Source organism: Schistocerca serialis, chromosome 11, assembly GCF_023864345.2.
Source record: "Schistocerca serialis cubense isolate TAMUIC-IGC-003099 chromosome 11, iqSchSeri2.2, whole genome shotgun sequence".
In the NCBI taxonomy this organism is placed as follows: Eukaryota; Metazoa; Arthropoda; class Insecta; order Orthoptera; family Acrididae; genus Schistocerca; species Schistocerca serialis.
This window is the reverse complement of record NC_064648.1, coordinates 182252348-182280293: the sequence shown is the minus strand read 5'-3', so window position 1 is coordinate 182280293 and position 27946 is coordinate 182252348. Positions and strand designations below refer to the sequence as shown.

The 27946-nt window shown below is 40.0% G+C and overlaps 1 long non-coding RNA gene across 2 annotated transcripts; it reads right to left on the bottom strand.

Annotated features, from left to right (window-relative positions):
- Nucleotides 1–213: 213 nt before the first annotated feature.
- LOC126427012 (uncharacterized) lies at nt 214–26242 on the bottom strand. 2 transcript variants are annotated; one of them, XR_007576495.1, is made up of 3 exons: nt 25958–26242; nt 10506–10673; nt 214–2374 (listed from the first exon to the last, which is right to left on the bottom strand). It is a non-coding gene; the product is annotated as an uncharacterized LOC126427012 (long non-coding RNA). The 2 variants fall into 2 exon arrangements; XR_007576494.1 differs by having other exon boundaries at nt 25997–26242.
- Nucleotides 26243–27946: the final 1704 nt, after the last annotated feature.

Sequence of the window (27946 nt, the reverse complement as noted above, 5' to 3'; positions counted from 1 at the left end):
AAATATGTACACAGGTTGAAGGATGAAGTTTTTATTTATATATGTATCATTCTTAACCCTTGACAGGGACAGAGTCTGCTTGCAAAATGTAACAAATATTACATGAGATAATAATAACATTCCACACTCAGAAAGAATCATGGAACAAAAATTTTATAAAAATCTCTAAGTCAAACAAAAATGAGATTATTTGAAGAGAAAATCTTACCACAGATTTTGTACCTCAATACGTTAACGACAACCTTAAGAAGTTTCAATGTCAATTTTCCAAATTATTTAGTAAAAAGTGAATCTGGAAGTCGCAGATTCTGCAATAATTTTCTCATGGCCAAGCTTCTACTGCCCTGTGTCACTACACTCTGGTATCTTTTATTTGCCTCATTTAGAAGCATATGTACTCTTGTTGCCAACAAAGTGTATTATTTTCTTCTGTATAAAGTGGCTGGCTGGGAAAACTACTTTCTCCTCCACTGATGCAAACACAGAAGTGGCTATATCAGAGACCAAAAATTCACTTGTGAGTAACTTCTTCTTGTTGCTTCTCAAATGAACTTTTGCCATTTGCAATACACTGAAAACCTCACTTGGTGGCTGAATAAGTGAGGTATCTGTAAAGGACTTCAGATGTAAAAGCATGTTCACAGACGTACAGGGATTTTCTTTAGATGCGATTAGGCTCTCCTCGCAAAATTTCCAAAGTGCAAGGCGCTTCATAGCTTGCCTAACACTGTGACAACATAAATAGTAGAGAGACTGGTGCTCATCATCACACGCCATGTTACAAGTGGCTCGTCAACTTCCTCAGCACACTTACCCTCATCTTCACTTACAAATTACCCCACTAATTCTGCCAGGAATCTACTGTCTTAATTTTCATTATCAGTGGTAGAAATAAAGAATTAAGAAAGAGTAACAATCATCAGTGCTGTTTTCAGTTCTGATGGTGCTGATACCGGATTTTTGAAGAAGACCATTGAAAACAGATTTCCTAAAGCATCTTGTGCAAATCTACTTGTCAGCAGAAATTTAAAATTCTTCTCATTCATGAATGTGTCCTGCAATTCCAAAATACCTACAGTTGACAAAACTACAAAGACTGAACTGGTTTCCAGGCACCCTTCAGGCCAATTTTCAAGTTTTCAAATAAACACAGAGTGTCCTCCAGATGACAGAGAGCCTCACTGTATGTTTGTTCATCAGAATGACTCAGAGCCATAACTGGAGCTCTACATGTCATGAGGCGAAACCACTTATGAACGTGCTTTAGAAACCGTGCTGTGGTTAAAGCATTTTTCTGCAGTTTCTCTGTCCTGACACCATACTCAATGGCTGCTGCAGTCTGGCTGTTAATTAGGGCAGTAGCCAAGCCAACTTTCATTTTATCATAAAGGTTTGGCATCAAACACCTCTCATGTAGTTGTGGTGCCAGTTTAAGACTTAAACCATTGTCTATCTCAAGCAACTGTTTTACACGATTTATATGTACCTCATTACAAGGTAGATATCGTTCCTCAACAACATTTTGTGAAAGGAAGACTTATTGCCCGGTGACTAAGTGGTTCCTCATATTTTCTAAATGTGTGGTGTATCTCTGAGGAAAATTAGCTTCCTGTTATCACAAGGATAATGGCAAAAATTGACTAATTTTGAAAACCTGCCAACAACAATTCAAAATTCTTACCATACAGCTCGATTTTGCCCTGCCGTATCTGACACGACGTAGTGAACATTGATACCGAGTGCCTCAGATTCACTAAATGCTTATAGTGATGTTTTTGACATGAGAACTGGAAAATGATGGCCTGTGTAATGGTAAACTATTGTATGTTTCCATTTTCAGGTAATACCACCCAGTATAACAACTAATGCTCCAATCATATTCCAATGATGGAATGATACGACCCTCATCCATGAGGAGAGGAGCACATTTTTCATCTGGCAGCATGAGGTCAAACTTAACTTTCAGGAAACTCATTAGCTCCCTCAGCACACCAGGTCTAAATTACATCTCAGGGTTCTGTCTGAAGGAAACGGAAATTTATTTTCTGCCATGTACAACCACAAGCTAGTCTTAATTCTCAGCCCTTTCTGGAGTGATTCCACTGACCATTTGCTACCTTTACATGTCCCCTTTGTTAATACTGCAAACAGATCTGCACCAAATAAACCATGCAGGCTGGCAAGAAAGTTGTCTTATTCTAAACACACTCTTGTCTCCCCCCTTTCTGAGAGAAGTTGAGTTTTCTCTTCAAAGCTAAAATTTCAGCCCGAAGCTGTTGTACTAGGTTCTTCAGAGTGGTGACTTCATCTCCTGTTGCGTCCAGATTCTCTGGAGGACTGATGTCACTGGTCACATTTGAAGGCTCTCCAACCTCTGGAACACAAATTTGCAATATTACAATCTTCAAAAATGAAAAAGTATTTAATACTATAATATGCTTTCAAGCAGCCAGAAATTGTTTCTCAGTAGGATGTGGTATGTGATTTAAAGATTCATCATCATCATCATTTAAGACGGATTTTGCCTTTCAGCGTTCAGTCTGGAGCATAGCCCCCCTTATAAAATTCCTCCATGATCCCCTATTCAGCGCTAACATTGGTGCCTCTTCTGATGTTAAACCTATTACTTCGAAATCATTCTTAACCAAATGCAGGTACCTTCTCCTTGGTCTCCCCCGACTCCTCATACCCTCTACTGCTGAACCCATGAGTCTCTTGGGTAACCTTGCTTCTCCCATGCGTGTAACATGACCCCACCATCTAAGCCTGTTCGCCCTGACTGCTACATCTATAGAGTTCATTCCCAGTTTTTCTTTGATTTCCTCATTTTGGACACCCTCCTGCCATTGTTCCCATCTACTAGTACCTGCAATCATCCTAGCTACTTTCATATCCGTAACCTCAACCTTGTTGATAAGGTAACCTGAATCCACCCAGCTTTCGCTCCCATACAACAAAGTTGGTCGAAAGATTGAACGGTGCACAGATAACTTAGTCTTGGTACTGACTTCCTTCTTGCAGAAGAGAGTAGATCGTAGCTGAGCGCTCACTGCATTAGCCTTGCTACACCTCGCTTCCAGTTCTTTCACTATGTTGCCATCCCGTGAGAATATGCATCCTAAGTACTTGAAACCGTCCACCTGTTCTAACTTTGTTCCTCCTATTTGGCACTCAATCCGTTTATATTTCTTTCTCACTGACATTACTTTCGTTTTGGAGATGCTAATCTTTATACCATAGTCCTTACATTTCTGATCTAGCTCTGAAATATTACTCCGCAAACTTTCAATCGAATCTGCCATCACAACTAAGTCATCCGCATATGCAAGACTGCTTATTTTGTGTCCACATATCTTAATCTCACCCAGCCAGTCTATTGTTTTCAACATATGATCCATAAATAATATGAACAACAGTGGAGACAGGTTGCAGCCTTGTCTTACCCCTGAAACTACTCTGAACCATGAACTCAGTTTACCGTCAACTCTAACTGCTGCCTGACTATCCATGTAAAGACCTTTAATTGCTTGCAAAAATTTGCCTCCTATTCCATAATCTCGTAGAACAGACAATAACTTCCTCCTAGGAACACGGTCATATGCCTTTTCTAGATCTAAAACATAGATACAATTCCCTGTTCCACTCATAACACTTCATTATTTGCCGTAAGCTAAAGATCTGGTCCTGACAACCTCTAAGAGGCCTAAACCCACACTGATTTTCATCCAATTGGTCGTCAACTAATACTCGCACTTTCCTTTCAACAATACCTGAGAAGATTTTACCCACAACGCTGATTAAAGAGATACCTCTGTAGTTGTTACAATCTTTTCTGTTTCCATGTTTAAAGATTGGTGTGATTACTGCTTTTGTCCAGTCTGATGGAACCTGTCCCGACTCCCAGGCCATTTCAATTATCCTGTGTAGCCATTTAAGACCTGACATTCCACTGTATTTGATGAGTTCCAACTTAATTTCATCCACCCCAGCTGCTTTATTGCACTGCAATCTATTGACCATTTTCTCCACTTCCTCAAACGTGATCCTATTTCCATCATCATTCCTATCCCATTCTACCTCGAAATCTGAAACATTACTGATCGTATTTTCACCTACATTGAGCAACTCTTCAAAATATTCCCTCCATCTGCCCAAGGCATCCACAGGATTCACCAGCAGTTTTCCCGACCTGTCCAAAATACTTGTTATTTCCTTCTTACCTCCCTTTCGAAGACTGCTAATTACACTTCAGAATGGTTTTCCAGCAGCTTGATCCAATGTCTCCAACCTGTTTCCAAAGTCTTCCCAAGATTTCTTCTTGGATGCTGCAATTATCTTTCTTTCTACAACATAACTTTCTCTGTCTACCTGAGTTCTAGTATGTAGCCATTTTTTATACGCCTTCTTTTTCCTTTTACAGGCTGCCTTGACTGTGTCCTTCCACCAAGCTGTTTGCTTCCTCCTACTTTTACACACTACTGTTCCAAGACATTCTTTAGCCACTTCTAGTACTGTGTCCCTGTACCTTGTCCATTCCTTTTCCAATGACTGTAATTGACTACATTCAACTAACTGGTACCTTTCTGAGATCGCTGTTATGTACTTGTGCCTGATTTCCTTATCCTGAAGTTTCTCCACTCTTATCCTCCTACATATGGACCTGACCTCCTGCACTTTCGGCCTCGCAATCCCAATTTCACTGCAGATTAAATAATGATCAGTGTCATCAAAGAATCCCCTGAATACACGTGTGTCCCTCACAGCCTTCCTGAATTCCTGATCTGTTAGTATATAGCCAATGACAGATCTGGTTCCCCTGCTTTCCCACGTATACCGGTGAATGTTCTTATGTTTAAAAAAGGAATTTGTGATTACTAAGCCCATACTGGCACAGAAAGCCAAGAGTTGCTTCCTGTTCCTGTTGGCCTCCATATCCTCTCCAAATTTACCCATAACCTTTTCATACCCTTCTGTTCGATTTCCAATCCTGGCGTTAAAATCACCCATGAGCAGAACACTGTCCTTGTCCTTTACTCTAACAACTACATCACTGAGTGCCTCATAAAAACTGTCCATCTTATCTTGATCAGTCCCTTCACAATGCGAATATACTGACACAATCCTAATTTTCTTGCTAGACACTGTCAAATCTATCCACATCAGTCGTTCGTTTACATACCTTATTGCAACTACGCTGGGTTCCATTTCTTTCCTGATGTAAAGCCCTACACCCCATTGTGCAATTTCTGCTTTGACTCCTGACAAGTAGACCTTGTATTCTCCCACTTCCTCTTCTTTCTCACCCGTTACCCGAATGTCACTAACAGCTAAAACGTCCAGTCCCGTCTTACTTGCAGCCTCTGCCAGCTCTACCTTCTTCCCAGAGTAGCCCCCATTGATATTAATAGCTCCCCATCTCATTACCATTTGTTTGCCAAGTCGTATCTTAGGAGTCCCTGGTTTGTCAGTTAGAGGTGGGACTCCATCACCTCCAAAGGTCCGAGGCATTTTGCTCTGATTGTTGCCAGCATCATATTTAAAGTACCAGGGAAGCAGGTTGCTAGCCTTACTTGCCCTGAGTCCCATTGGGTTTTACCCCTAACGGCTGAGGGACTAAGCGGTGGATTTGGTAGTCTTTGCCGTATGAGCACAAAGGTGACCACGACTCAGAATATGTCCGAGATGCCCAGCCTTATTCCAAAGTAACTGGTATCCCGACTGTCGGGACCACTTACTTGGCCACTCATACGTTGCCCATGGTTCATGAACTAGGACATGACTACAGGAACCCACACCATGAACCATTAAAGATTCATAAGATGCCAAAATCTTAGTTTCAAGGGACAGAGGCAACTCTGTGACAATATGAGTTGTAAAATTCCAGGTGGGCTCTTTTTGTTGTTGTTGTGGTCTTCAGTCCTGAGACTGGTTTGATGCAGCTCTCCATGCTACTCTATCCTGTGCAAGCTTCTTCATCTCCCAGTACCTACTGCAACCTAGTCCTTCTGAATCTGTTTAGTGTATTCATTCTTGGTCTCCCTCTACGATTTTTACTCTCCACGCTGCCCTCCAATACTAAATTGGTGATCCCTTAGATTAGATTAGATAAGATTAATACTAGTTCCATGGATCACGAATACGATATTTCGTAATGATGTGGAAGGAGTCAAATTTTCTAATACATGACATAATTAAGTTAATTTAACAACATAATTAAGTTAATATAACAACTTTTTTGTTTGTTTTTTTCTTTTTTTTTTCTTAATTTATATCTAAAAATTCTTCTATGGAGTAGAAGGAGTTGTCATTCAGAAATTCTTTTAATTTCTTCTTAAATACTTGTTGGTTATCTGTCAGACTTTTGATACTATTTGGTAAGTGACCAAAGACTTTAGTGGCAGTATAATTCACCCCTTTCTGAGCCAAAGTTAGATTTAATCTTGAATAGTGAAGATCATCCTTTCTCCTAGTATTGTAGTTATGCACACTGCTATTACTATTGAATTGGGTTTGGTTGTTAATAACAAATTTCATAAGAGAGTACATATACTGAGAAGCTACTGTGAATATCCCTAGATCCTTAAATAAATGTCTGCAGGATGATCTTGGGTGGACTCCAGCTATTATTCTGATTACACGCTTTTGTGCAATAAATACTTTATTCCTCAGTGATGAATTACCCCAAAATATGATGCCACATGCAAGCAATGAGTGAAAATAGGCATAGGAAGCTAATTTACAAAGATGTTTATCACAAAAATTTGCAATGACCCTTATTGCATAAGTAGCTGAACTCAAACGTTTCAGCAGATCATCAATGTGTTTCTTCCAATTTAATCTCTCATCAATGGACACACCTAAAAATTTTGAATATTCTACCTTAGCTATATGCTTCTGATTAAGGTCTATATTTATTAATGGTGTCATACCATTTACTGTACAGAACTGTATGTACTGTGTCTTATCAAAATTCAGTCTGTTTACAAGAAACCACTTAGTAATTTTCTGAAAGACATTATTGACAATTTCATCAGTTAATTCTTGTTTGTCAGGTGTGGTTACTATACTTGTATCATCAGCAAAGAGAACTAACTTTGCTTCTTCATGAATATAGAATGGCAAGTCATTAATATACAGTATATTAAGAACAACAAAGGACCCAAGACCGACCCTTGTGGAACCTCATTCTTGATAGTTCCCCAGTTTGAGGAATGTGCTGATCTTTGCATATTATGAGAACTGCTTATTTCAACTTTCTGTACTCTTCTGGTTAGGTACGAATTAAACTATTTGTGCACTGTCCCACTCATGCCACAATACTTGAGCTTGTCTAGCAGAATTTCATGATTTACGCAATCAAAAGCCTTTGAGAGATCACAAAAAATCCCAGTGGGTGGTGTTCAGTTATTCAGATCATTCAAAATTTAATTGGTGAAAGCATATATGGCGTTTTCTGTTGAAAAACCTTTCTGGAAACCAAACTGACATTTTGTTAGTACTTCATTTTTACAGATATGTGAAGCTACTCTTGAATACCTTACTTTCTCAAAAATTTTGGATAAAGCTGTTAGAAGGGAGATTGGACGGTAATTGTTGACATCAGATCTATCCCCTTTTTTATGCAAAGGTATAACAATAGCATATTTCAGTCTATCAGGGAAAATGCCCTATTCCAGACAGCTATTACACAGGTGGCTGAGCATCTTACTTATCTGTCGAGAACAAGCTTTTAGTATTTTCTGGAAATGCTATCAATTCCATGTGAGGTTTTGCTTTTAAGCAAGTGTACTATTTTCATAATTTCAGAGGGAGAAGTGGGTAAGATTTCAATTGTATCAAATTGCATAGGTATGGCCTCTTCCATTAACAGCCTAGCATCTTCTAATAAAGATGCCTCAGAACATGTCCTACCAACTGATCCCTTCTTCTAGTCAAGTTGTGCTGCAAACTTCTCTTCTCCCCAATCCTATTCAATACCTTCTCATTAGTTATGTGATCTACCTATCTAATCTTCAGCATTCTTCTGTAGCACCACATTTCGAAAGCTTCTATTCTCTTCTTGTCTAAACTATTTATCGTCCATGTTTCACTTCCATACATGGCTACACTCCATACAAATACTTTCAGAAACGACTTCCTGACACTTAAATCTATACTCGATGTTAACAAATTTCTCTTCTTCAGAAACGCTTTCCTTGCCGTTCCCAGTCTACATTTTATATCCTCTCTACTTCGAACAACATGAGTTATTTTGCTCCCCAAACAGCAAAACTCGTTTACTACTTTAAGTGTCTCGTTTGCTAATCTAATACCCTCAGCATCACCCTACTTAATTCAACTACATTCCATTATCCTCGTTTTGCTTTTGTTGATGTTCATCTTATATCCTCCTTTCAAGACACTATCCATTCCCTTCAACTGCTCTTCCAAGTCCTTCGCTGTCTCTGACAGAATTACAATGTCATCGGCAAACCTCAAAGTTTTTATTTCTTCTCCATGTCATTACTTTTCCATTTCATAGTATTAAGAGCCCAAAATATTCCGGAGATGGGCTCTTAATACTATGGAATGGAAAAGTAATGCCATATACTAAAGTGAAATTGTAGGCGACCAGTTATATTTAATTCCCAATAAACACTACCACAGTGTTTACAAAAATCCTTAGCTCTTTGCTAAGGCACCAAAGAAATCTGACAGCACTGTAATTTAACAGACCTTCACTATACAACAGTTCAATAATAACAGAGCTTGTGTGGCCTGAATACTTAAATTACAAGAGCTGTGAAGCCAGTCATACTTCCTGATGTGGGTTGTAGCGCGGAATACAGTTAAGTGCAAGTAAATATTCTTTACAATAAAAGATTAAATAATGACCAAACTCAACCACAACATTAGACATCTTAGCACCTGTTGTGCCACGTATTGCCAACAAATGTAATGCTCTGTATACAGAGTTAAAAAAAAGGTACAGAAAAGCCACAGGCTTTGACATAAAATATAAACAGCTGTGGTAACTAATCAAACTATCAATTTTCTCACTGTAGTATAATGTTTGACTGTGAATTTGAATATGGTATTTACAGTATCCAATGGCAAGCAGTAGAAGAAACATAGCTAAAACGCATGAGAAAAGACTTATTTCATCAGATACCAATAGAAGTGGACTGTGTACGTAAGAGATGTGGCCGTGCTTGCTAAATTAACTTGTGACAAAGTATTTTGTTCCCACCACTAACAGACCCTGGACGTGCCAGTTTGAAAAATATACAGTTGTTGTAAATGAAATGTTTGAGTCTGTTTCTGTACACAACTGAGAGTTTAAATGAGAGTATTAAATATAACTTCAAAAGAAGAAACTCTATTATATTATTTTGAGCTTTTCCTCATTACAGAGGCTTATCTCCAACATAATAATTTACTTGGAAATTACAATACAAACAATCAACGTTCTTAAACAATATTCCTCCAGGTGTTTCGATCTTGTGTGTCTTCTTCCTCTGTGCCCATTCTCCTCATTGTGTGCTGTACATTTTGGAGCCAGGTGGTCATAGGTCGTCGTCTTCTTCTTCTCCCCTCCGGTTCCCACTCCATTATCAATTTTGGTATTCTGGTTTTCTCCATTCGTCATACATGCCCGTACCACTGTAATTTCTTCGTGTCCATTACGTCACATATTCTTTCTTTTATTTCCGTTCTCCTTATTACTTCGGTGTTCCTTATCTTTTCTTTCCTGGAGATTCTTGCTGATCTTCTCCAAAAGTCCATCTCTGGGGCTTGTAATTTTTTAATGTGCTTCATGTTAATCGTCCAGGTCTCCGTTCCATACAGAACCACACTCTCCAATATGGATTTGTATATTAATTTTTTAGTTCTGCTCATTATATTCCTGCTCCATAAGACTGAGTTAAGCATCCCAATGACCCTCCATCCGCTACTAATTCTTTTATTGATTTCTGACCCTGATTTTCCCTCCATTTCTAAAATGGATCCCAAATAACAGAAAGTGTTTATCTTTCTGATTTTCTTTCCTTCAATGTATAGCTCATCTGAATCATTAGTCAAGTATTCTGTTTTTTGGTAATTAATCTTCAAACCCCAAGTTTTGTATGCTACTGTTAGTTGATTGCACATATAGTTAGCATCCTCCCCATCTTGTGCTATGACTACTTGATCATCAGCAAATAATAAATGATGTAGATAAACTCCTTCTCTTATTTCTAAAGAAGAAACTCTAAGCTATGTATTTACAACAACTATTAAAAAGTAAATGCATATTGTACTCAATTGACAAAGTATTTACTACAACAACTTCTGCGATACAAGTACGCCCACTATTTGCAAGCATAATGCTGTGAAGGGAAATTCTGTGTGTCCTACTGATCAAAACAACAAATGTGAACCGTTAGCAGTTACACAAGATATTCACAGTACTGTAATTCAGCAGCGTGTGACAGCATGACATATATAAAAAGCTACTGAAGTCGTGAATGTTATTTTCCAGTTACCAGTATCCTCAGTTTGTTTCTCTAGTGGGCCAACAGGTTTCTCTCAGAAGGAGCTTTACATCCCACTGGTGGCTTATGATGACAAAAAATGGTTGTCAGAGCATTTGGTTTAAGTTTTACCACTCCACAAGCTCTTTTGGTTTCAAACTGGTCTCGAGTGAAGTGATTCTGGTAAACAGAAACAGTACTATCAGCCAATTTAATTACCAACTTCATTATTTAAGCGATATAAAAATTTCAAAACTGTACATATAACTATATTTTATAATATAAAATATATGAATCTGCAATATCAATAGAACTGAGCACACATTACTAAAACTATATGCAGTGCAAGGTGGTCAGAGGCCTGTGAATTAGGTACAGTAGCTATACACAAACACTGTCGTTCTAATCAATCTCTCAGCTTCCACCTGCAAAATAATTGAAAAAAATTTTATTTTACATGAGATAACTAACATCTTTTAGGTAATGTATCTTTGTTTAAGTTTAGTTTTCATGAGATTTAGGTTTCCTGTGTATCAACATATATTGTACGATGCACATAGTCTAAGTCTACCTATAGTCTATTCAAAATTACTTTTGTATATACAGCTGCGACAGAAGGGGGGGGGGAGGGGGGGAGAGAGGGATGATGATGATGATGATGATGATGATTATGATTGGTTTGTGGGGCACTTAACTGCTCGGTTATCAGCAACTGTACAAATCCCCAACTTTTGCTCACTCCAAACTCTCCACTTTTATGAATGATGATGAAATGTTCAGGACAACACAAACACCCAGTCATCTCGAGACAGGTGAAAATCCTTGACTCCGCTGGGAATCGAACCTGGGACCCCACACTCGGGAAGCGAGAAAGCGACTGCAAGACCACGAGCTGTGGATAGGGGGCGGGAACGAGGTCAGGTTACAGTTGGAAGGAAGGGTAGATGTCACGGCGAAGTTCAACATCCGAAAGGGGGCGGTGCTGGAAATTGCCCTGATGAAGGAGATGGAGGGTGTGGAGCTGGAGAGAGAGAGAGAGGTTTTTTTTGTGGTTTTAGGGCGCACAACTACAGTGGTCATTAGCGCCCAGACTAAATTATGAATGCACTGCGAGGCACAAGGTTAAAACAGCAACTAAAAAGGACAACACTATAAAAGGCACATTAACAGGCAAGGGATGAAAAGAAAACAGCATGATCAAATGTCCTCAGACAAGTTTGTCAAGTGGATAAAACGAAGAACGTGAGCACCTGCTCCTGGGTCATCCGCTAAAATTTCACACAGAGTACATGGCAGGCCGAGATCAACGCACAGTGTATTAAAATTCGGACAGGACGTTAAAATGTGGCGCACCGTCAGCAATTGCCCACACGGGCAGAACAGCACTGATGCAGCCGTCAGCAGATGGCAGTGGCTGAACCGGCAGTGTCCAATCTGTAACCGGGCGAAAACGACCTCCTCCCACCGAGAAGGGCGTGAAGAGGTTGTCCGAGCTGCGGGGAGAGGTTTCGAGGCCCGAAGCTTGTTTCCAGTAAGTGGAGCCTAATCGGCACGCCACAGTGATAAAATGTGCTGACAAATGACCCTGCTACAATCGGATGAAGGCTCACAACGAGAAGCTATCCGAGGCTGGAGGACCGCAGCCTCGGCCACAGCATCTGCAGCTTCGTTCCCAGGGATACCGGCACGGCCAGGAACCCACATAGAGGTAACCGGAGAACCGTCGTCTGCCAGCTGCCGAAGAGAGTGTCGGATCCGGTGCACGAAAGGGTGAACCGGATATGGATCACTGAAGCTCTGGATGGCACTCAGGGAATCGGAGCAGATGACATAAGCAGAATGTCGGTGGCGGTGGATGTAAAGAACGGCCTGGTAGAGGGCAAATAGCTCAGCTGTGAAGGCCGAACAATGGCCACGGAGCCGTTATTTGAAACTGTGCGTCCCGACAATAAAAGAACACTCGACACCGTAATTGGTCTTAGAGCCATCTGTATAAATGGAGATCGTATTAATGTACTTCGGACGAAGTTTGACAAACTGCGAGCAGTATTCCGAAGCTGGGGTAACCTCCTTTGGGAGCGAGTCGAGGTCGAGGTGAACGCGAACCTGAGCCTGGAGCCAAGGTGGCGTTTGGCTCCCGCCCACTCTGAAGGTTGCAGGGAGTGGAAAATCAAGTTGCTGAAGGAGGCAACGAAAGCGAATTCCAGGGGGTAGCAGGGCAGATACATACAACCCGTATTGACGGTCGAGAGAGTCGTCAAAAAAGGAACGATAAGACCGGTGGTCGGGCATTGACAGTAGCCGACAGGCCTACCGACAAAGCAGTATAACGTGCCGGTAGCATGAAGACTCTCGACAGGACTAGTATAGAACGCTCCGATCGCAAGACGTAACCCCCGATGTGGTATAGAGTTGAGGCGGCGTAAGATGGACGGACGTGCAGAGGACTGCACAAAGCTCCCATAATCCAGCTTTGAGCGGACGATCGACCAATGTAGGTGAAGTAGGACGGTTCGAGCCGCTCCCCACGACGTACCACTGAGAACACGGAGGACATTTAGGGAACGGGTACACCGGGCAGCCAAATATGACACATGTGGAGACCAGCTAAGTTTCCTGTCAAATGTAAGACCTAAAAATTTTGTTGTCTCCACGAATGGAGCACAACAGGACCGAGATGTAAGGACGGTGGGAGAAACTCTTCGTAGTGCCAGAAGTTAATATAGACCGTCTTCTCGGCAGAAAAACTGAAGCCGCTGGCGACACTCCTGGAGTAAAGACGGTCAAGACAACGCTGAAGACAGCGCTCCAGGAAACGTGTAGGCTGTGCACTGTAGTAGATGTTAAAATCGTCCACGAAAAGGGAGCCTGATACATCAGCTGGGAGGCAATCCATTACTGGATCGATCACTATGGCGAAGAGAGCGACGCTCAAAACGGAGCCCTGTGGCTCCCCATTCTCCTGGCGAAAGGTGTCTGACAGGACAGAACCCACACATACCCTGAACTGTCGATCCATTATAAAGGCACGAATAAAAAGAGGGAGGCGACCGCGACATGGCACAGGTTGTAGGTGTTGGTTTGTTGTTGCTGGAGTAGGTGGGGATGCTGGGACGCTGTTTCTGGACCCACATGTAGTGATGGTGATGTGGAAATGGAGCAAGAGTGAGGGTGAAGGCACAGCTGACTGGTGCAAGTGTCACAGCTGGCACAGTTGGCAGTGTTGGCAAAGGAGCTGTAGTCCATGCTGGACAGATGTCATACGCAAATGAGCAGACTGTTACATGTGGGAAGGCAGAGAGATAGAGGTAGAATGAACATGCGCATGCGCATTTGCATTTGTGGGAAGACGGATGGAGTCATCTGCGTAGTACGATAGGAGAGAAGATCAGTTCACGGCCGAAACATGTTTTGGAATAAATAACAATAACAAATTTCACTTTTATCTCAATTGAGTTCCATGGCAGTATTGGAATGGCCTCCTGTCTTGTTCACAGCACTACCGTATGTTACAAAGGTACTTCTCACTGTCTTTCCTTCTTTTGAGTTCAACTCGAAGTCTGTACCATCGTATGTTACGGGACCACTGCTTTTCACAATATATATAAATGACCTAGTAGATAATGTCGCAAGTTCCGTGCGGCTTTTCGCGGATGATGCTGTAGTATACAGAGAAGCTGCAGCATTAGAAAATTGCAGCGAAATGCAGGAAGATCTGCAGCGGATAGGCACTTGGTGCAGGGAGTGGCAACTGACCCTTAACATAGACAAATGTAATGTATTGCGAATACATAGAAAGAAGGATCCTTTATTGTATGATTATATGGTAGCGAAACAAACACTGGTAGCAGTTACTTCTGTAAAATATCTGGGAGTATACGTGCAGAACGATTTGAAGTGGAATGATCATATAAAACTAATTGTTTGTAAGGCGGGTGCCAGGTTGAGATTCATTGGGAGAGTCTTTAGAAAATGTAGTCCACCAACAAAGGAGGTGGCTTACAAAACACTCGTTCGACCTATACTAGAGTATTGCTCATCAGTGTGGAATCTGTACCAGATTGGGTTGACAGAGGAGATAGAGATGATCCAAAGAGGAGCGGCGCATTTCATCACAGGGTTATTTGGTAAGCGTGACAGTGTTACGGATATGTTCAGCAAACTCGAGTGGCAGACTCTGCAAGAGAGGCACTCTGCATTGTGGTGTAGCTCGCTGTCCAGGTTTCGAGAGGGTGCGTTTCTGGATGAGGCATCTAATATATTGCTTCCCCCTACTTATACCTCCAGAGGAGATCACGAATGTAAAATCAGAGAGATTCGAGTGTGCATGGATTCTTTCTGGCAGTCATTCTTCCCGCGAACAGTACACGACTGGAACAGGAAAGGGAGGTAATGACAGTGGCACGTAAAGTGCCCTCCGCCATACACCGTTGCGTGGCTTGCAGAGTGTAAATGTAGATGTAGATTACTCATAAGTCTGGTTTCTGTCACTGGAAATCATTCATAGTGAAATCAAACTTACCTATACTATTTGACACGAAAAAAGAAAACAGCTTATAGATATTGTAGCATCGTTTGTATGAAGCATTCCACATTCACCCGCCATGTTCCCCCCCATGAACCATGGACCTTGCCACTGGTGGGGAGGCTTGCGTGCCTCAGCGATACAGATGGCCGTACCGTAGGTGCAACCACAACGGAGGGGTGTCTGTTGAGAGGCCAGACAAACGTGTGGTTCCTGAAGAGGGGCAGCAGCCTTTTCAGTAGTTGCAGGGGCAACAGTCTGGATGATTGACTGATCTGGCCTTGTAACATTAACCAAAATGGCCTTGCTGTGCTGGTACTGCGAACGGCTGAAAGCAAGGGGAAACGACGACCGTAATTTTTCCCGAGGGCATCCAGCTTTACTGTATGGCATGGAGAGCTGCATCAAACCAGTTTCAGGACTGAAGACCACAACAACAACAAAAACAACAACAACACCATGTTCTAGTAAGAGTGAGAGGAAAACTGTGATCTGCGATGTAAAACGCAAAACTTTCAAATGAGAGTTTAGAAGTGCAAACTTTTTCTTGCACTGGTGTCAAATGTTGCATGCCCCGTGCTCATGAAGATGATACACCAACTTTATATATTATTTATTAATTGAGTAGAACCTGCCAGTCAAGAGGACAATAGCAACATAGATTTTGTTATTTTTAATTTTTTTCTTTTTTATATAAAGCTAAGACAACTCTAGGTTTTGAACTGTAAGCTCCAAAATTGCTGCAAACAGTTGGAATTCTTAAGGATATGTTTGTGATTCAGATATATTAGCATGTGATATCTGTAGTTATAGGTACAATGATAAATTTATGGTTAATATAAATAGCAATTTCGAAAGATTTCATGTATCATCATCTATTTCATTGTATACGTGATTGATGAGTTGTCACGTGTGATGTGAAGTGTGGAGACACAGAAAGACCAAGTTTACAATTTGTAGCTACAAATATTTATAACATTTCAGTGAATCATTTATAAGTTACAGTCATATTAAACAAAATTTCTTCCCACACAGTTAAAGAAACAAATTTTTGCCTCTCCTGATATATTTGTACAGATAAGTAAGGTCTTTATACTAGCTCTAAGCATCCTATGGTTGAGCAGATGCAGTTTTGAGCAGCATGAGAAGAATCTAACTTAAATAATAGTGAAACGAGCATTGTGTGTGTGTGTGTTGCTAATTAACATGTAATTCAGTTCTGTAGGCACTTCATATAAACGTCATTTCTTCTGAATTCTTTCAAGTTAAGTGTCCATGAAATATATGTCCTATCTCTGATATGGAGAGCTTTTGTGTGTATTTTTTCTGGACTACTGGACTTAAAGACTACAGCCTAATTATATAGAAGAGTAAAAATGGGTTAGGGAGCAGACTGGCGGGGTGGACGTAATTATGGCTGTAATGCGAATGTATTGCAAGTGGACAGGACAGGTAGCCAATTGAATTAATGGTTGGTTGAACAAGGAAGGTTTCCTCGCATTCAAAGACACATGGTGAAAATATGGACATGAGGACTTCCTGTGGGATTTCAATTGAGAAACAAATACCTCTTCATAAGTTGTCCAATCTACACATCTAATTCAGCACCCTTCTGTAGCACCACATTTACACAACTAGTTTTCATCCTATGTATGTATTTGTTGTCCATGGTTCACTTCCACATCCTGTTACACTCCAGACAAATACTTTCAAAAAAAGACTTTCCAGTAGTCAAAATTATAATTACGTGATGTAAATATACCTCATTCTTTTTCAAAGAAGCTTTTTTATATACTGCCACACTCCATTTTAGTCCTCTCTAGTTTGGCTGGTGTCAGGTATGTTGCTGCCAAAACAGCAAAATTTGTCCAATACTAGTAGTGGGTCTTTTCCCCCTCTTAATTCCTTGTACATTACCTGCTGTAATTCGACTACATCCCTTTACCTTGTTTTAAATTTTCCAGTGGTTTCTGTTTACTTGCATCCAGACTCGTGCAGGGCATGCCAAGTGATTTGGCTAAGCCCTTAACCTCAGTACTTCTGAAGCCACTATACGGAAGTATATTCATTCACATGAAACAATGTGTTTACAGTTATCAGTCACTGTTTAATTTATTTCCTCAATGTGCTTCAAAGATTTAAACCTCAATATCAGGTGGATTATTTGTATTAATATGATGTATGTATTGGGTTATGATTTTTTGCTAACCTGAGGCACTGCCTGTAGGGAAACAAATCACTATTTGGAACATGACTCTGTGGGGATCTTTGACTAAAACCTAAACGTAAATCTAAATGTACACACAAAACTGTTGTTTTAGAATACCCCTGTTTACCACAGGCTAGTTTCTGTGTCACTATACATCACAATAAACTGACACACTTCGTTGACAAAGATGATGTTTAGAAACTGATAGACACAAAGACTGTACAGCAGAAACACTATTTCAAAATACTAAGAGCATACAGTAAAAACGCCCAGAATTTCTGAGTATGCGTTAAAGTATTGTGCATATCTGTGGTTGAGTACATGAATAGATATTTTAGATTTAGTATTTAAAATGGTACATGAATCTTTTCTTCTAAATTTACATAACTTAAACTTTGTACTCATTTGTGTGTTCAGGTGACCTGTTAAAAACATGAAATGTGATAATTATAGTGCTAAAAATGGTATAATTATACATAAATAACAATTTGGTTTGGGATTCAGAGACAGAGGACAAAAGGAGTGGCAGAAGAAGAGAGAAATACTGGTTATCCTAGAGCTATGGGTTTGCTAGGATTCCATCTGTTGCATGCTATAACCAATTAGGATGACAAAGGATCCAAACTCTTTGGCATTTTAAGTAGATCTAGTGAGTACTGGAAGTATGCTAGTCAAATGTTCATATAGAAAATATTAATGAAACATAAAAATTACGAAATTCATGGTGAATATGAAGTGGAAGGTAAAGGTAGTGTATATGTGTAAGAGAGAGAGAGAGAGAGCTTGTGCAAGTGCATCGAGTGGTGTAGGGTGCTGTTAAAACCAGAGATGACAGACACTGTTATATATGTTGGCAATTAGGATGGACTCAGTCTGTTTTCTTTGATACACTACTGGCCTTTAAAATTTCTACACCAAGAAGAAATGCAGATGATAAACAGGTATTCATTGGACAAATATATTATACTAGAACTGACATGTGATTACATTTTCATGCAATTTGGGAGCATAGATCCTGAGAAATCAGTATCCAGAACAACCACCTCTGGCCGTAATAACGGTCTTGATACGCCTGGGCATTGAGCCGAACAGAGCTCACATGGCGTGTACAGGTACAGCTGCCCGTGCAGCTTCAACACGATACCACAGTTCATCAAGAGTAGTGACTGGCGTATTGTGACGAACCAGTTGCTTGGCCACCATTGACAAGACGTTTTCAGTTGGTGAGAGATCTGGTGAATGTGCTGGCCAGGGCAGCAGTCTAACATTTTCTGTATCCAGAAAGATCCGTACAGGACCAGCAACATGCAGTCGTGCATTATCCTCCTGAAATTTAGGGTTTTGCAGGGATTGAATGAAGGATAGAGCCACGGGTCGTAACACATCTGAAATGTAATGTCCACTGTTCAAAGTACCCTCAATGCGAACAAGAGGTGACCGAGACGTGTAACCAATGGCACTCCATACCATCACGCTGGGTGATACGCCAGCAGGGTGATGACGAATACATGCTTCCAATGTGCGTTCACCGTGATGTCACCAAACACAGATGCGACCATCGTGATGCTGTAAACAGAACCTGGATTCATTCGAAAAAATGACATTTTGCCATTCGTGCATCCAGGTTCATCGTCAACTACACCATTGCAGGCGCTCCTGTCTGTGATGCCGCGTCAAGGGTAACTGCAGCCATGGTCCCCAAGCTGATAGTCCATGCTGCTGCAAACGTCGTTGAACTGTTCGTGCAGATGGTTGTTGTCTTGCAAACGTCCTCATCTGTTGACTCGGGGATCGAGACGTGGCTGCACAATCTGTTACAGCTGTGTGGATAAGATGCCTGTCGTCTCAACTGCTAGTGATACAAGGCCATTGGGATCCAGCACGTCATTCCGTATTACCCTCCTGAACCCACCGATTCCATATTCTGCTAACAGTCATTGGATCTCGACCAACGCTTGCAGCAATATCGCGATACGAGAAACCGCAACCGCGATAGGCTACAATCCGACCTTTATCAAAGTTGGGAACGTGACGGTACGCATTTCTCCTCCTTACACGTGGCATCACAACAACGATTCACCAGGCAGCGCCGGTCAACTGCTGTTTTGTATGAGAAATCAGTTGGAAACGTTCCTCATGTCAGCACGTTGTAGGTGTCGCCACCGGCGCCAATCTTGTGTGAATGCTCTGAATAGCTAATCATTTGCATACCACAGCATCTTCTTCCTGTCGGTAAAATTTCACGTCTGTAGCATGTCATCTTCGTGGTGTAGCAATTTTAATGGCCAGTAGTGTATTTGTATATCTGCAGTGTTTCAAGGATGCCTAATTATCTGCCGAATCATGTTGCACATGACGAAAGATATGTTTATGCCTTTACATATCGAGATAATCAAATATGAAATACTAACCACAAATGGTAGTGTGTGGAAGATCTCATTTTATGTTTGTTTTCTGTGCTGTGATTCTTCTGCAGTTATTTGAGTTTTTCAGGGAGTATACTATGGAGGTGGTGTTTTATCATTTCAATTTATTGTTTACATTTATCTTCAGAGTGTTGTAGTTGGGTTGCTGTTCCCGTTGACAACACATTAGAATGCTACCATTTTGTGGCTGTGGGATGACAGGAGGAATTGTGGGTGGCAGAGCATTGTTGAAGACTTCCAATAAATTTCAATTTGATGTCTATTATTCATTATTCTAATGGTCCCGTCTAATAAGTTTACAGTGTCACTTACTTGGTTCTCAGCTGTGATCTTCATACCCTCTTCGGAGGTGCTGGAGGGTTAGTTAACTCACTGCTAGTTTATTGTGATGCATATGACCAAGAAAGGAGCCTGTGGCCACTGGAGGTATTACATTTTAGTTATTTCATTTACATATTTAGATTTATGTTCAGGTTTTAGTCAGTGACCTTCACACAGCCATGTTCTAAAATAGGGATCTGTTTCTTTACACACAGTGCCTCAGGTTGCCCTAAAATCCTAACACAATACACACCTTGCATTAACACAAATAAATCCACCTGTTGCTCAAATATTTGTCTGGACCGTAGCCTTATATGGAAGTGAAACTTGGACAATAAACAGTATAGACAAGAGGAGATTAGAAGCCGTTTCAATGTAGTGCTGCAGAAGAATGCTAAAGATGTGGTGGGTAGTCTGAATCACCAATGAAGAGGTATTTGTTTTTGAACAACTCCATCGCTTTATTTTACCAATTTCATGTTTGAGACTAGTTTTGACCACTGCGACCAGCAATGATGCCTCATTCCAGATCGACATGAGGCAGATCCCAAAATGAATCACAAAGACTGGAATATAAACACACAAAATAAAAACAATATAGTATGGCCACGGCACTTCTATACTATCACAAACAGTTTATCACTTGCCGACCCACAAATAAAATTCTCCAATGAAAATAATGGAGAAGATCATGATCGATAAAGAGGTATATTATCTGAGAGGACAGAAATTTACTGCACCATCTGCCTAAATGTAACAGGAAACATCAAGAAGTAAAAAGTAACAGTTAATTGGGTACTTGAGGAATGTGTTGGCAGTAGAGATTTTAGATAGAGTCAAACCCTTGAATACTGTAGGTAGGTTCAAATGGATGTAGGTTGCAGTAGTTATTCAGAGATGAAGAGGACTGCACATGACAGACTAGATTGGAGATATGTACGAAATCCGTCTTGGGAGTGATGACCACAACAATATCCAAGCAGCAGTAATTTAGGTACGAAAAGCCATCAGACTGACCAAAGGCAAGAATACCTGCATGCTGGCTGACCCTCTTTGAATTCCAAGCAGGTGCTTGTTCCTCTCCTGTTTATCTCTTACTTTCCGTTTCTCATCATAAGTGAAGAATCCAACTACAACCTTTGGGTCCACCAAATTTGTATGTGTCTATTCTGGCTGAAAATTTCAATAACTGTTACATTCCTTTAATAACGAAACTTATACAGAAGTCACAAATGCACAAAGCCACAGAGAAAGGAACACAAAGTCTAAAGGAGTTTTGGACTTGTTTCACTTAAATAGTTCTGTCAACTTAGAGCAGAGTATGGAAGCCAGTCTGGAGAAAATACAAGAAGTAACAGCACACATGTTTAAGTATTGCAGCACCACAACCAGCCGTGATTGAAGTGAGTAGAGAGAATAAGGTGGGAGAAGGAGTTGCCATATATGTCAAAAGTTATCACTGTGTAGAAAGCTTAGATACTAAAACGTTTTGTCTAGAGCATTGTATAGAAGCATGTGCCTGTCAACTTAAACTGAAGGAGGGCTCTTGTAACAGTATATAGGTCCCCTTCAGGAAACTTTCATTTATTCCTGGAAAACTTGGATGCCTTGTTGTGCTATCTGTCAGATAGGGGAAAGCAAATTATTATTTGTGGGGACTTCACTGTTGATTCACTACTCGGGTAGTCAAGGACAGCAGCACATTGATAGATAATACTTTTATAGACCAAGATAGGTTTAACAACATAAATTCTTGTCCTGTTGAGAATGGCCTTTCTGATCATGGTGCTCAGCTAGTTACAGTATATGACATAGCTCCATTCAGTAATTCAAAGCTACCCTCCAAAGTTGTGCATCCAATTAATGACTCAACAATTAGAAATTTCAGAGAAAATCTTCAGCAATTAGACTGAGATGAGGTGTACAAGGAACCCGATGCTAATTTAAAATATAACTTATTTCATGATACACTTGTAAGAGAATTTGAAAACTGTTTCCCCAAGAAAGTAGTTAAATCTAATTATAAGAAACCATGCAAAAAACCTAGGCTTATTGAATGAATAAAAATATCTTGTAACCACAAAAGGGAACTGTATATAACAACAAGAAATAGTAATGACCCAGAAACAGCCAAATATTATAAAAACTAATGTGTTACATTAAGAAAGGTTATTAAAAAGTCCAGAAGCATGTGCATCATGTCTGAGATTAATACCTCTGATAACAAAATCAAAACAATTTGGAATATTATTACAACGGAGACAGGACAACCAAGAGTACAGGATGATGGCATCACCATCGAAGTGAATGGAAACTTGATAAACAACAAGCCGGAAGTCAAAAACATTTTGAATAATCATTTTTTAAATGTTGTAGAGAAAATTAGATCTAAATGTTCATTAGAAGAAGCAAGGCAGTTAATGGAAGAGGTCTTACACACACCATTTGACACAACTGAAATTCCACCCACCTCTCCTCCTGAAATTAGGAAGATAATAAACTCTCTCAAGAATAAAAGCTCACATGGAATTGATGGCATTTCCAGCAGGATAATAAAAGCTTGTTCCCAAGAAATAAGTGGGATTCTTGGCCACATATATAATAGCTCTCTGAAGCAGGGTATTTTCCCAGATAGACTGAAGTTTGCCACTGTTAAACCACTGCATAAAAAAGGGGATACGTCTGATGTCAACAACTACCACCCAATCTCTCTTCTGACTGCCTTATCCAAAATTCTTGAAAAAGTAATGTATTGTAGAGTAGCTTCACACCTTTGTAAAAATAAAGTTTTAACAAAATGTCAGTTTGGTTTCCAGAAGGGATTTTCAACGGAAAATGCTATATATACTTTCACTAATGAAATATTAAATGCTCTGAGTAACCGGAAGTCACCCGTTGGGATTTTTTGTGATCTATCAAAGGCTTTTGATTTTGTAAATCATGGAATATTTCTAGATAAGCTCAAGTACTGTGGTATGAATGGGACAGTGCTCAAATGGTTTAAATCATACCTAACTGGAAGAGTGCAGAAATTTGAAATAAACAGTTCACATAATATGCAAAAAATTTTATTTGGTTGTGGTTTATTATGTTTATGAGGTTGCGTGTATAGTTTTTTGTGTGTGTGTGTGTGTGTGTGTGTGTGTGTGTTGGTCATGTTTATATCTGGTTAGATAATTTGTGGATCATGTGTGGGGGTGGTGGTGCTGCTGGTATCGGTGAGTAGGGTTTGTGTGTTTTTGATGACCTGTAAGGTCAAGGGAAGTGTTTAGTTCCAAATTTGGTGTTTTCTTGTGGTTTTTGAGGCAGTGATGATTGCTGAAGTGGTTGTAGGTTTGGGTTGTATGAATTGGTATCTGTAGTTTCTGTTGAGCTATATAGGTCAAGGGAAATGTTCGATTCCAGTGGATATTGTTTCTAGTTGATTTTGGGAAGGTTGTCGTCGTCTTATTTTATCGTTTGGTTTAGTGGCTTGTGTTTATTTTTAGTTTGTCCCTACCCTAAAAACAACCCCCCCCCCCCCTGTCCCGTTAGTTTCATTATATTATCGGAGAAATATGTGTTTGATGGTTTTTCGATCTATTTTCGTGTTTGTTGTCATGTTTACATAATGACGTTTTAGTAGTGATATGGGAGTTGCTGTGAATGGTCGATTCCGCCATATTGGTGATGGTATTGGTCAAAGCACACAGGTGGAATCGGATGTTTCCGTTAAGCCGAGAAACTAGTTGAGCATCTTGGAGGAAGCATAAGGCAACACATATTTTGGTTAGAGTCAGATTACAGACAGACAGCTTTGAGAGAAATTAGAACTGCATAGCATCGTAAACTATGGAATAGTTTCTAGGAAAGTTAAATGTTTGGTCCGTCAAAACATTAGGATGCTGAATAAAGAGTTACTTGAGCTTCTTTTTTGTTAGAAAGGTGTGTGAAATTTGGATGTGTGTTTTGTGCCACTCTCAGCACCATGTACTCACGGTGATGGAGAAATAAGATATAAGGGATTACAGGCTAGCATCATGTATGTGTACACTTAACCTGGAAAAATGAGGAGTTTTAACACAAAAGCAAAAATATGGAAACAAGGAGTTTCTTTGTAGATCGCAATGTAAAATAGTGTGCTTCTTGGTTGTTACTAGAGAATAATACACTTCTAATTATAACACTCCTCAGAGGTCTATGAGACTTTCAGTGATTTAAGAGAAATCTACATGAATTACTGAGCTATCTGTGAAACAAGCTGAACCAGTCATTAGTTTGTGACGATTTTAATGCACTTCTTGAAGGATTCCGAGAGGTAAAAAGTACTATAACCATTATTTGGGTGTTTGAATCTGATTTTCGTAGTTAATTTTGCAACTTGTGAGCAGGAAGATAGTAGGATCCCGAATCAAAGCACATTTATTGACACAGCTCAGGCTGAAACAACTGATGTGCAACAAATCGTTAATTGAAGAGGGAAATTTATTTAAAGTCCATAATAGTTTAAGGTCATATTCAACAAAACTACTACATTTTAATGGCAGTCTAAAATATTTCCAGGAACACGCATGTTCCGACTAATAATGCAGACATCTTTAGCGCATTTCTGCACAGTAATGTATTATGGAATAATTGCATGCCTAAGTTAATAGCAAAGAGATGAACTATTCATGCATCGATTATCTACTGAATGTACACCACATTTCTCATTTTAAGTCTTCAAAGCATCTATATACCTACTACAGTTTCACAGTCACTCATTTTCATGGCTATCTGTATGGGGATGGATGAAATTATTTTTACTTTTTGTCCCATTTAAAAAATACAGTAGCTACAATAAAAATTAATTTTTATTTTAATAGTTACTGAACCTAGTTTTCCTTTCACAGCATACACCAGGTAATTCCATTCATTTCTTTTATTGGAATACTTAAGTATCTTGTAATGGAAAATTTATGGACACCAAGCTGGTGGGTCAGAATGTTTAACATCCTATTAATTAAACCATAAAATTATAAGTATTCCTATAGTATTTCAGGCTGTTGTGATTCAGCAGCAAACGATAGTATGAATAAGATGTGCAAGTTACTGAAGCTATAAAATTAATTTTTCCCTTTTCCTGTCTCCTGGGGGCATATTTCAAAAACATCTTCCTCTCAGCAACGGCCTTGCGTACAAGTATTGGTTTACAATAACAAAAGCTGGTTTAAGTATCACAAACGCAGTAGTTCCTTTGGTTTAGAATGGCTCTTGAATAAAACTATTCGATTAATCAGTGAAACTATAATTGGCTGACCCCATTACGTCTGCTGTGTATTAAAGGTGAATAAATTTCGTAACTGTCCGTTACAATTACATTTGGAAATGAAAAAGATGTTCATTTGCAAAACAACACAACTTTAGAAATATTACTGTTAATCGCAACACACAAAGTGCACATGCTGGAGTGGAGTAATACTCACGACACCTCCTCATCTGTGGCATTCCACTCTTTGAATTGCTCGAAAGCAATTTTATTTTTATTTTAAAAACTTAACATCTGCTCTTATATGACGTTCATTACTTGGCATGTGTTCCGGTACCGCAATATATTACACATGTTGAAGGTCTATTTGCACTTGAGATAGTTTACTGCAACAGCCTCTTACACAACAACTGTAAAATAACGAGAAATCAACTATACTGTTCTCATTATATTTGTTTTCCTTTCACATTTGTCTCGTTTCGTTTTAATTCGTCACTTCCCGTGATGTTACACTGAACAGAAATAAACAAATGAGAAAAGCATGCTTCAGGAACTGCACGCTACAAGTTGAAACGAGATTTTGTTTTGCTGGCTCAGTTACTGGTGACATAATTTTGTGTTTTACCACCACGTGTTCACCAGTAAAAGCACCAATACTGTACCTTACGAATTTAACCTCAACATTCTGCAACTAGTTACGTCACGAGCTGTAGAAGTAAAATACTGCTACGTGACATACTAGGCGGGGAATCTTACATTTTCCAATCGACGTTAATGCGTGAAAATTGCTCTTACTCCACATAATGCAGTTGCTTTTGTGTTCTGCCAGTTTGCTCTGCAGAAGTTCATCAGCTATATTCTTCTTCTTGCTGCTTCCCTCTCTTCTTGACTTCGAAAGTTCAGCTAAAAGCACAGCATTGTTGACTTATTCAAGACAAAAATACACAGTACTTGCTATTTTAAACGAACAACGTGGCTACAAATGCCACGAAGTGCAGTCAGCTGTACGCCGTGCGTATCCAATGACGGCCATACTTTCGCAGGCAGTGACACTACGTGCTGCCGCCCGCAGCTGCTGCCCTCTCGCGCCGCTCCTCTACACTACGTGCAGCCGGCCAGGTGTGGATTCTCCGTCATTAAACGCCGTGCACTTTTCTCCATTGGTCCACCGTAGCAGTAACGCAAAAGCAACAAACAGATAAAAGCTAAGGTGAGTTTTTACATTAACGGAAATTGAAGATAGTGATTGTCGACTGGATGGGCAGGCAATGACATAATTAGGAGAGTAAGAATGACGTGGCGTAATCGGTAGTGTTTCCAACACTATACGATCGTACCAAACCTCCGCTTTGTCCGAAAGGGAAGCACTACGATTGTGTGTTCAGACTTGCAGCAGTGCAAGAACTGTTCAGAAGCTGTGTCCACGTGCACACTATGAGTTGCTGTGGTGAGACAGGCATATGCATGAATGAGTCTGAGAACTTAGTTAAGTGGTGGTCTTCTTACCCCATTACCACTGTGCCTATCGCTTGCATCTGTAGTTCATTCAACCCATAGACGTTTAGACACGAGTCACGAATATACGTTACGGTATCCAGCAAAAATTGGTATACTGTTAATATACCGTACTTTATAAACGTTTACCTGTTCTTCCAAAATTTATTACTTACCGAAATTCTGTGCTTCGATCAGATTTGTAGACACAGACTGAAACTTCTGTGTCTTGCAAAAATAGAGTAGATGACGGAGATTTGTAAATGTCGATCCAATTGGCGGCAGTTCGTAAATATGTAAAATGTGTTACCACAAACATTGGTGAGTATGAAATATTTTCGCCCGAAATAATGAGGAGGTATTGGCGCTTCTAGCAATCCCATTAATAAAATATGTTCAAACAGTTGATATCGCGCAGGAGATGTTTGTTATTTCTGAGATGTTCTTGTGAAACTTCCAAATGCGAAATGGGTCAAGTAATATGCGAGAGGCTCTCAATCACACTTGTTTCTTGACGTTGCCGACAGATGGCAGACCAACACGTTGGCTTCATACTCACGCAAAAACGCCAGAGCGCAAAACAGAATGCATCTCAACTCACCATGGTGCAAACTTCTGACTTTCCAGCAAAACGGCTTATGTGTTTTAAACCCTCATTTATGCAACATGTTAGATCGGCAAAGTTTCACAAATGGGCAGACAGAAAGAGAAGTGTAGGCGGGACAGATTCTATACGGATTCAAAAAATCGAGTATCACAAGAATCCCATCATTTATACTCAGCTGCCTGCTCAACACAAAAGAAAACCGAGAAATAAGTGAATGCAAAGAGAAATGAAGATATGGTGGAATGGCTACAGGAAATATGCTACAAAATAGGAAAGAAAAATGTTTTCAGAAGGACTGGTTCAGCTAATAGAAAAGTCGATAAAAAAAAGCAAAGGTGTCAGTTATTAAGAGTAAGAAAGAAATTCCACTGTTAGAAGGAGAGGAAAAAGTTTCTTTGTTGTGGCTTTAGGGTCCAAAATAGCTGAACTCATAAGCATCCATGTCATACCTTAAAAAGGTCAATTACCAAATGAATTTGAAACTGATAATACTCCCAGCGTGATCGACTGGAGTAGAGGGATAGCTAAAAAGGCCCACCCTTTGAGGAGGATGCTCATGCAGTTGAACATTAAATTTCCTTCACCATATTACTGTGACAAATAAAATGTGAAATGCAATCTACAGCTCATGCTATGTCTGCTAA